This window comes from Propithecus coquereli, unplaced genomic scaffold (assembly GCF_000956105.1).
Source record: "Propithecus coquereli isolate 6110/MARCELLA unplaced genomic scaffold, Pcoq_1.0 Scaffold353, whole genome shotgun sequence".
NCBI classification, from domain to species: Eukaryota; Metazoa; Chordata; class Mammalia; order Primates; family Indriidae; genus Propithecus; species Propithecus coquereli.
Window position 1 is genome coordinate 1,581,331 of NW_012149208.1, and position 10,996 is coordinate 1,592,326.

A 10,996-nucleotide genomic window follows, 5' to 3' on the forward strand; every position below is an offset into this window, starting at 1 on the left:
GAACGAGGAAGCAGCTTTGCGTTGCGCAGAGAGCTGGCAGCTGTAACTTTCCGGAACTGCTGGGCGTGTAAATCCTCAGGCCGAAGAGGCACAGTGGTTTCCGAACAGAGAAAATAAAAATCACTTTAGAGCTAGCCATGTTGTAGTGAAACTTCTCGACACCAAAGACAATGAGAAAATCCTAAAAGAAACCACAGAAAAAAGAAAAAATTACCTACAAAGAAATCATAAGTAAACAGCCTACTCATCAGCAACAAAAGAGATCAGAATAATATCTTCAAAGGGCTGAGGGAAAATAATTGTCATCCCCAAGTTCTGTACTAAACTACATATTGTTGAAGGAGGAATGCAAAAGAAAGACATTTCAGGCCAAAAAGGACTGAGAAAGAATTTTGCATACATACCCTCATTGAAAACACCGCAGGAGAGTATTCCTCGGAGAGGAAATTAAACTCTGAAAGGAGTGGAATGGGCAAAGCGATACCGAGGGAAAAAGTGTATGTCAGGAAAATCTAAATAATCCTCGTATATAAAAACAGCAATGATAGCAAGTGATGTGGAAGGTTTAAAAGCAGAAAGAATAAAGTGCTAGGTAATGATTAATTGAGATGGAGTAGAGTGATTGGAGGGAAGCCTTCTGAGATCCTTTCGCTGTTTTGGAAGAGACTGGGACAGGAAGTGAATTATCAGGAAGCTGGGAACATAAACCGCAGGAGTAATCTGTGTACTCTTTTTTCTCCAAGAGAGCTCCCAGATAGAATAAGCTTCAGGTCCATACACCCTGGATCTGCTCTGGGGTGGGGTTAGTGTTTTATATGTGGACTTTATTAAAAACAGTTTGTATGTTAAAAATGTAAAGACAGCTATTAAAAATATAAAACCCAAAATGCATAACTTCTAAACTGGTAGGAAAAATAAAGATAAGAAAATTTCATCAAATGACTCAAAAGCAGGAAGGGGCAGAGGAGAAGCAAAGAAAACCGATTATAAACAGAAAACACTCAAACTAGAGGGCAGATGTGGCCCAAAGTATTACTTAACGCTTGATATCTGTTCTCCCTTTCTCACGTGGTATTAGAATTTTTAGCCAGGCAGGTTTAACACATGGACTGCCACACTAGAAAAAAAATTTTTCCTTGGGGACACGGTGTTTTATTAAAACAAAACGATCCTTTCTAATTTGTTATTTTTCATTGTTTTCTGTGTGTGAGTTATATGCAACCCAATCCACATTTTTAGAATTAAATCGACAGTATTGCAACAATGAGAACATCGACAAGATTTTCACGGACCAACTGCAGGGCTTTGCTTCACCGCTGGGCTCAAAACTAGCCCGAGTTAAATACAACTCACATGGCAATCAATGTATTAAAATATACATCTCTTGGCCTCCCTTACAGCTAAATGTTTCCAATGGTATGTGACCACAAGGGGTATTGCAATTTCTGTGTTGCCATCAAATGGGGGGAGAGGGGCTGGGGAAATTCCCCTCTTGTTCTCCTTTTCCTCTTCTAGTGGGCTGGAATTGCCATGTAATGGCAGGAGCTAGATCCAGTATCTTGTACCAAAAAATAGAAGCTGTGTATTGAGGAAGACGGTGCAATGAGAAAGAAGGAAGCTGCGCTCCTCATAATTTTGTGGAGAAGAGCCACCATACCAGCTAGGACATTTTTGTGAAAGAGAAAAATTTCCATCTTGTTTAAGCCACTTTTAATATCATATATCTTTGCAAAAGCAGCTGAACCAATCAACATACTACCTAAATTTAGCAGGTATAAATATAGATAGATATGTTAGAATTCAAAGTAGAAGTAAATGGATTAGACTCACTATTTAAAAGACAGTGATTTTCAGGTTGGAATAAAACAAAAACATAACAAAATAAACACAGCCACCCTTATTTGTTACATATTGTCTATAGCTGCATTCACACTACACTGCCAGAGTTGAAGAGTAGCAACAGAGGCTGTACAAAATCAAAAATATTTACTACTCGGCCCTTTACAGCTGGGGTCCCCAAACCCCAGACGGTGGACTGGTACCACCAGTCCATGGCCTGTTAGCAACCAGGCCACACAGCAGGAGGTGAGCGGTGGGCCAGTGGGCGAAGCTTCATCTGTATTTACAGCCGCTCCCCATCACTAGCATCACTGCCTGAGCCCTGCCTCCCACCCCCACCCCCTGCCTGTAGAAAAATTCTCTTCCGTGAAACCTGTCCCTGGTGCCAAAAAGGTTGGGGACTGCTGCAAAAAGTTTGATGACCCCTGAACTATGGCATAAAGCAAATTTTTAACAAATATCAAAGAATATCTAATTGACTGTAGTATCTTAATGAAATAAAATTAGAAGTTAAAATCTAAGAGATATTCAAAATAACTCCATTATATTTGGAAGTGTGTCTAAAGAATTCATAGGGAAAAGATGTAACCATAAAGAAAATTATAAAATAATTGGAAGTGAGGGACATCAAAACATCTATAAAAATTTTTAGGAATCAGCTAGAACAATGATTACAGAGAAATTTAGATCCTTTAAAGAACACGTTAGAAAAAGAAAAAGACTAAAAATTAATAAGCTGAGTCTTCAACTCAAGAATTAGAAAAAAGAATAACAGAATAGTCTGAAGAAAGTAGTAAAAAAAAAAGAACTAAGAATGGGAACTAACAAAATAAAAAATAAAGAAGTGATGGAGAGATAAACAAAAGCAAAAGTTAGTTTTTTAAAAAGACCAAGACAAACCTCTGCCAAGACACACGGCCAACAAAAGAGAAAAGAAGCAAATCATGCCATGAATTACAAAGTGAACCTAAGAAGAGATGCTGTCGAGATTTTTAAAAATTATGAGAGAATACCACACATAATTTTTTTCAAATAAAATTGAAATTTCAAAAGAAATGGATAATTTTCTAGAAACATGTAAATGTCCAAAACCATCAAGAAAAACTGAATAGTTCTACATCTTGTATCAGTTATCTATTGCTGAGTAACAAGTCACCCCAAAACATAGTGTCTTAAAACAACAATCACTTTACTTGCTCATGATCTTCTGATGAGCCCTTCATGCCAGGCTCACCTGAGCAGTCCTTCTGGGCTCACCTGGGCTCACCTAGGCACCTGGCAGCTCTGCTGGGTCTGGGTGGTCCAGGGTGGCTTCCTCCCGTGCCTGGCAGTTGATGCTGGCTGTTAGCTGGGTCACATGTCTCCATCAGATTATTCCAAGCTTCTCCTGTTGCAGAAGGATTTCCAGCAAGCAGCAACATAGAGCAACCACCAAGGCACAAGTACCTTTCAAGCCTCTGCTTGTGTCATGTGTGCTGATGTCTCATCAGACACATCGTAAAAAATCTTGGCCAAAGCAAGTCCCTGAATCAATGTGGGAGGGATTGTGCACAGGTAAGGACTCAGGGATAGAGACTGGTGGCGGGTGGAGTGCGGGGGACGGGGCTGTTACTATAACGATCAACCAAAACTCTTAAGTAAACGTACAAATCAACGCTCTCTAGACATCCTGTGGTAGCAACTCTGGATACTGCAACAGAAAACGGACCTTAGTGGAAAAACTGGTGACATCCAAACAAACACTGGAGTTTAGTTAACAGCAATGTACCGATGCGAGTTTCTTATTTTGACGAATATACCATGGTCATGTACTCGTATATTAACATTAGAGGAAACAAAATGAGAGATGTAGGGGAACTCTATTTACTATCTTTGAAACTTTTCTGTAAATATAAAATTATTCCAGAATGAAAAAGTTATTTTAAAAAAAAACTTAACAACCCTCCAACATACTGGAAAACAACAGGGCTAGATAGTTTTGTGGGTGATTTTTGCCAAATTATTCAAGAAACAGATAGCCCTCTTTTATTTAAACTGTTCCAGAAAATCGAAAAAGAATGAATGCTTCCTGATGAACTTTATGAGATTAATATAATCTTGATATGCAAACTGGCCAAGGACAGTATGAGAAAAGAAAATTATAGGCAAATTCACTTATGAAGAGAAAGGCAAAAATCCTAAATAAAATATTAGCAAACTGAATATAGACATCTGTAGATATCTATATTTATATATATCTATTTATCTTTCGCTATATATATGGCAGGGATACAAGGACAGTTTAAAATTAGGAAACTCAAAGTAATTTACCAAACAGAATAAAGAAGAACAATTATACAATCATCTCAATAGAGGCAAATAGAAAAAGTGTTTGATAAAAAATTTACATCATTCATTATAAAAACCCTTGACCAACTCAGAATTCAAGGAAACTTTCTAAACCTGATAAAGGATATCTCTTAAATATCTACAGCCAACGGTATCCGTACTGGTGAAATATTGGAGGCATTGCTTTTAAAATCAGATGAGAGAAATCTGCCTGGTGGTGACGATACCATTCAACAGTGTACTAGATGTTTTAGCTGGCATAGTAAGATGAGAAAAATAAATAAAAGAAAAGAATTACAATTTTATGCACAAGATGACATTGTCTACATAAAAAATTCAAGGACATTTACAACTAAACTAAACTAAGAAGAGTTTAGTAAGGTGGCTGAATACGAGGTCAGTATACAAATGTGAAATAAAAAACTTAGCAATTACATCCAGGAGGGAAGATGGGGATCAGGATGGAGGATGGGGCTTTAGCCATGTGTGTAGTTTGTTTCTAAAAAAAAAAAGAAGGAGAAGAAGAAGAGGAAGAAGAAGAAGAAAGAGGAGGAGGAAGAGGAGGAGAAGGAGATCTGAAGCAAATAAAGTAAATCTGGCTGGGTGTGGTGGCTCATGCCTGTAGTCCCAGCTACTCCGGAGGCTGAGGCAAGAGGATCGCTTGAGTCCGGGAATTCAAGGCTGCAGTGAGCTGTGATTGCACCACTGCACTCCATCCTGGGTAACAGAGCCAGACCCTGTTTCTAAAAAAAATAAAAATAAAATAAGTAAAATCTTATTTGTTAAATCTGAATGGTGGATACAAAGTATGTCTGTTATATTGTTTTCTTTTATAAAATGTTTCTGTGTAATATATAATATGAAATACATATAGAATGATATATGCAACATATATGTGATTTATAAAGCATAATTTCAAAATGAGCCTCGCGACCCCTCCAGCTAACTTAAAAACCAGAATTTTACCATTCCCATTTTACTAGTGTGTCCTTCTTCCCTATTCTTTGTCTTCCAACCCACGGCTAAGCCCTATCCGAATGTTATAAATTCTTTGGTTTTTAGAAATAGAGTTTGATCTATCATATTATTTCCTGTGCTTTTCCGTGTGTTTGAGATGCTTCAAACTTTTTAAAAAATAAGGCAAAATGTGTCTCTTTGCAAGTGTACTGTATGTCTCGAAGAGAAAAAACGGTTATCAGAAAAGGAGTGTTAGGAGAGAGTACCTAGACCAGGAAGCGTCTTGGTTTCCTAACGTGTGCCGACCTTGCCATTCATCCGTCCGTGTTTCCTGAGCACCTCCCGGCGCCGGGCACCGCGCCAGGCCTGGGGACGCAGGCACTTAGGGTGGGTGGTGGTGGGGCTCCGGCTGGGATCACGCGTGTGCGACGCCTCAGCGTGGCAGCGGGGCCACAGCTGCACTCAGTGGTGACCAGTATGATGATGATGTTCATTATTATCATTGGTTCCTAAGAAATAGCACAAAGTTTCCAACTACTGCAATAAAGGGTCCGTTTCGCCTTAGTCCTGCTGTCAGTGTCATGGTGCCCGACGCACGCTCATGTGGCCTGTTCCGGGCCGTCGCTGAGGCCAGCAGCCCAGCCTCAACAGGTCACCACTGGCGGAGGCCCTGGAGAGGGAGGCCCTAGTGGGGTGTGCCTTGGAGGGGGTGCAGGTGTGGGGCGGCCTGCAGATTTCAGGGGTCCCCGGAGTCCTGGGGGTGGGGGTGAAGGAGACACACAGTCCCCCTGGGCCTCTGCCCAAGACCGGCCTTGGCCCTGTTTCCTTGCCACTCGTGCCTTTCTGCGTCACCTTCAGCCCCACGATCAAACGTCTAGTTTGGATTTATAACAAAGAGCCAAACAAGACTTCAAACCTGGGCAGCATCTAAGTTTGCTGTTGCTGAGAGTGTGTTCTGGAAGCGAAAGGAATTTTGTGGGGGGCAGGATTGGGGTGCGGGGTGTAGGGTGTGGGTGGCTTCGTTGAACTAGCACACAAGCATGATCCAGTTCTCTGAAAATTCGGGGAGCCCCTGCTGCCTGGGCCGGGCCTGCTGACGTGCTCGGGGGTGCCGACCCCCAGAGGCCCGGGTGCCAGCTCCTGTTCGGTGGGAGCCTGTGGACGGCGCGTGGCCTCCCGGCTTCGTGGCGCTGTGAGCAAGGCCGGCCCAGCGAGAGGCTGTCCTGGAGGCAGAGGAGCCCCCTGGTGCACCGTCCACGGCCGTTCCCTCGCGGCCTGGAGCCGAGGGAGGCAGGGGTCAGCACACGTCCCAGCCTCTGTCCTGGGACCGCGCCGCTGAAACCCGGCCCTGGCGCAGGCGGCGGGGCGGGAAGCTGTCGGAGGCCGGGTCTGCTGCTCGCGTCTCTCCACCCGCCGCCCCCGCCCCGAGCTCTGCAGCCCCCGCCAGCCCCGCTGCCCCCGGGCCCCCGCTCCGCGGAAGGCCTGTAATTTGTGACTCACGGCCCGTCGCCCAGCCTGGCAAGCCGCGCAGCAGGCGGCGCTGAGTCACCGGGCTGGCCTGTCCCGCTGGGTGCGGGCGGTGCGGACCCTCCGCGGAGGCACTAAAGCCCGCCCTTGGCTGGGTTCGGCGCCCGGGGAGAGGGCAGCGTGGGGCCGGCGCCCGTCTGCGGGGGCTGCAGCCCCCCGAGGGAGGCCCGCGGAAAGGCCTTGGAGCCCACGTCACTGCGGGGTCAGGTTCAGAAAGCCTCTGCCTCCGAGAGGCCCTGCCTGCTCAGGTCCCCTCGGTCCCCAGGAATAACAGGCTCTTTGCTCTGTCCCGGGCCCCAGCCCGATTTGATGTGCTTTGCATTTGTACTTGCAGTCAAGGCCGGCGCACTGGGCGCTCCATGCAAGGCCTCTCAGAAGGCCTAGGAATCAGCGTCCCTGGCCAGCCAGGGGACAGCCTGGCTGCTGACCTCGGCCCTGTGACCACTCACTCAGCCTTTTTTCCTTATTTGCTTACAAGGACAGATGTCAGAACAGTGAGGAACACCTTTTTTTTTTCGGCCCATCAGACTGGCAACAAATTTAAAGGACTAAAAATATTGGGTGTAGAAGAGAACATAGGGAGATGGGTGCTGTCACATGCAAACGGCAGGGGCCAGGGGCCAGGGGCCAGCCCGCGTCTGAAAAGCCAATGGCAACATTTGCTACAATTTAAAGAGCACATACACTTTTGACCCAGCAGCACACTGCTGAGAACACTTCACACAGGAAAACTTACACAACGATGCAAAACATCTTGCAATTCCGAGTATCCCTGTAGCTGTATATAACACAAAAAGTCATGCTCAAGAATGTTCACTGCAGCTTTGTTTGCAATTATAAAATAAAAAGGCAACAGCCTTAATGTTCATCAATATGGTAATCCAGAAACAAACTAGCCTCCGTGCTATCGACTACTCATCTGCAGGTACTGGCTGCTGTGACAGTCATATATTGTAAAGTGAAAACAAATCACAGAGCTGTGTGTTTAATAGGACCCCGTTTAAATAAGAAAGCCTGTGGGGCGTGTGTGTGCGCGTGTGTGTGTGCGCGTGTGCGTGCGTGTGTGCGTGTGCGTGTGTGCGCGCGTGTGCGTGTGCGTGTGTGTGCATGTGTGTGTGTGTGTGTGTGTGTGTGTGCTTGCACAGCCATAGGAAAAGGCCTGAAAGGATGTTAATAGTTTTCTCTGGGAGGGGCTGATAATCGAGATAATGGGAGACTTTCACTTTGTAAGCTATATGATTCACAGGCAAGTATTTACTGTTTTTTTTTTTTATTTCAGCAAATTATGGGTGTACATATGTTTAGGTTACGTGTGTTGCCCTTGCAAGTATTTACTTTTAAATGAAAAATTAAAAAACAAAATAAGCAGTTGTCCTCACGTGTCATGAGGACCTGAATGCACGTATATATATTAATATTTGTGCATGCCCGAGAGACAGCGGAAGTGTTTCAGATTTCTCGTGCCTCCCCAGGCTGAAAACTCTTCCTACTCCCCCCCAAATCTCCCACCCGCTTTCTCCCTCAGATCGAATCACCCCATAGGTACCACCGTGGGGTCTCACTGCCAATCCTAAATAGTGTCTACCCTCCACCCCCCTGTGGCTTCCTGGGGGCCTCCCTGCCCCGTCCTGCTCTCCCAGAGCCCTGCCTGTCTCCTGTGTGGCCCCCTCCCCTGTTATCCACCCTGAGCCCCCACCCCAAGCAGCCGTCCTGCCCCGCTTTGCTCTTCATTTATCTGCACAGAGAGAGGCTTCCATGAATGTTTGGTGATAAAAATGAATAATAAAGAAACCGTCAGAGGGACACTGAGCAAGAAGGGACCTCTGAGGTCACCTCGGCGCCCACTTTCCCACCCATGCCCGAATGCCCTCTGCTTGACACCTCTAGCGACAGCGAGGGGGCAGCCGCCACCTTCCAAGGCGGCTCAGTCCCTGCTTGCTGGGGCGGGTGGCTCCTCCGGCTAACTGGGAGGAGGCCCGTGACTGCGACATTCCCCAGTTAAATTTAAAGACTGGTCAGTTCTCAACAGGGAGAGTCTAGAAACTTGATGAAATGAAATGGAATCGCACCCTCCATTTCTCTCGCCAGGAGAGACCCAACCCGCTGCGCGTCGCACCTGCCTGCCAAGACCTCATCCAGTTCCAGCAGGTCGGCCCCGCCCTAACCGCCATGCTGGCAGAGTAAATTAAGCATTGAAAACAAACTAATTAGTACTTCAGGGTAGCTGCATTCAGAAAATTACCGCACCAAGGAGGTGTCTCATTTAGAACCGACATAATTAAAAGACACTTTGTAAATTCCTGTAACAGATGAGGACAGCACTTTCCAGAAACACCTTAATGGAAATGTTTAACTGCATCTACCAGATGGTTATTAAGTCCTTAATATCATGATTCCTTAAGAATGCCATTGTCAGGGACAAACAGCAACCTGCACAACAAAGGAGCTAGTTGTTCCCTCCTCTCCCGGCAGCCCTGGGAAGTCCTGGCGTAAGACTCCTCTGTTGCTTTACTTGCAGGAGTAAGAGCCAGCGCTGGGAGGGAGGAGTCCACCGTAAAGATAAAGAATGGAGAGAAGCCCTGTTTCTGGCTGGCTGACTTGTGGTTTGGAAAAAAGGCCTCATTTCTAGGTGAGGGCAGGTGCTGCCAGACCACGGCAGTACCTGGTAGGCGTGGTGTCCGGGCTGCACAGAGACGCTGAGTTGCCCAGCACAGCGGAGGCTGCAGGAAGCCGCGCCCGGGCAGGGTGGGACGCAGGCAGGATGGGGAGCGCTCGGCCTGATGTGTTTCTCCCAGGCTTTCTCCCAGAGCAGCTGCCCTGGGGCTAAGCCCTGCAGGTGGGACTCCATCCTTGGGGGTCCTCCTCCTCAGAGCGCCGGGCCAACGCAGAACCTCCCCAGGCTTCAGGGCGGGGCGGGGCAGGGGCTTGGGAGTGGGGCAGGAGGCTTCCCAGGAGGAACCGAAGGGCATCTCTTTGCTGACTTCCTGGGTGGCTGGGCAGGCGGCGTGACCACTCCACGCTTCGGTTTCCTCGTTTAAAAAGGAGGTGGAAAAAAATAAATAAATAAAATAAAATAAAATAAAAAGGAGGTGGAGATGTAACGAGGGCCTAGGTGTGGAGTCAGAGTGGTCTGAGTTCGAATCCTGCTCAGTTACGCATTGTGGGGTTTGGGGACTTAGTTCCATAACCTGGCAAAGTGGGGAGAGCAGCAGAAGCTCCCGTAGCGCGGAGTCAGGGCCAGAGGAGAAGGCGTTGGCAGCAGCAGGCGCAGCACCTGGTACACAGCTGGCGCTCAGGAATGCATTGCGCAGGGGAGGGAAAATATCTTTCCCCTCCTAACTGCTAGGTTCCTGGCTGGGGCCCTGTAACGCTGTGGTCCCCAACCCCTGAGCCTCTGACGGAACCAGTCGTGGCCTGTTAGGAATCGGGCCGCACAGCAGGGGTGAGCGGTGGGTGAGCCAGCGAAGCTTCCCCTGTATCTACAGCTGCTCCCGGCGCTTGTCGCTCGCATCTCTGCCTGAGCCCCGCGCCCCCGACCTCCCCCACCCTGTCGGTGGAAAAATTGTCTTCCATGAAACCGGTCCCTGTGCCAAAAAGGTTGGGGACCGCTGCTGTAACAAAAGACAGAGTAACAAGAGAAAAGCATACAAGTGTATTTAATGTAAGTTTTACCTGACGTGGGGGCTTCGTAAGAAAGTGAAGACCTGAAGAAGCGGTTGGAGCTGAGTGTTTTTGCACCAGGTTTGATGAAGGGCGGGGTGGGAAAAGGTGACGGGACGAAAGGGTCTGAGCTAAGGGTGGCAAAGTGGGAGACACCTAGCAAGGCCTCCTCCATCGGACTCCTGGCTGCATCCCCCCTTCAGAGATAAGGGTGCCCTTCCCTCCTGGTGGAGGGAGGGCCCCTCTCCCCGAGGGTCTTACGACCTGCTTCGAGGGAAGGGCAGAGTCCCCCGTGCACCTGCTGCTGCTCAGATTCCTTCAGCTTAAGATATGGAGATGTACCAGGCCTGTGGTCCCGGCCACTCGGGAAGCTGAGGCAGGAAGGTCGCTGGCGGCCCGGGGTTCTGGCTGTACGCACCATGCTGGTTGGGTGTCTGCGCTAAGTTCAGCATCAGCATGGTGAGCTCCTGGGCGCTGGGGCCGCCTAAAGAGGGGGGAACCAGCGCAGGTCACACAGCCCTGCCGATCAGCAGTGGGGTCGCGCCATGCACAGCCACGGCGCGCCAGCCTGGGCAGCACAGTGAGACCATGTCTCTTTGAAAAAGTAAGTTTAAAAAAATATCCAATATACCAAGCCGCCATATTTTTGGGAATAGTGTGTCCTGAACCCTGTCAACTGGTATTG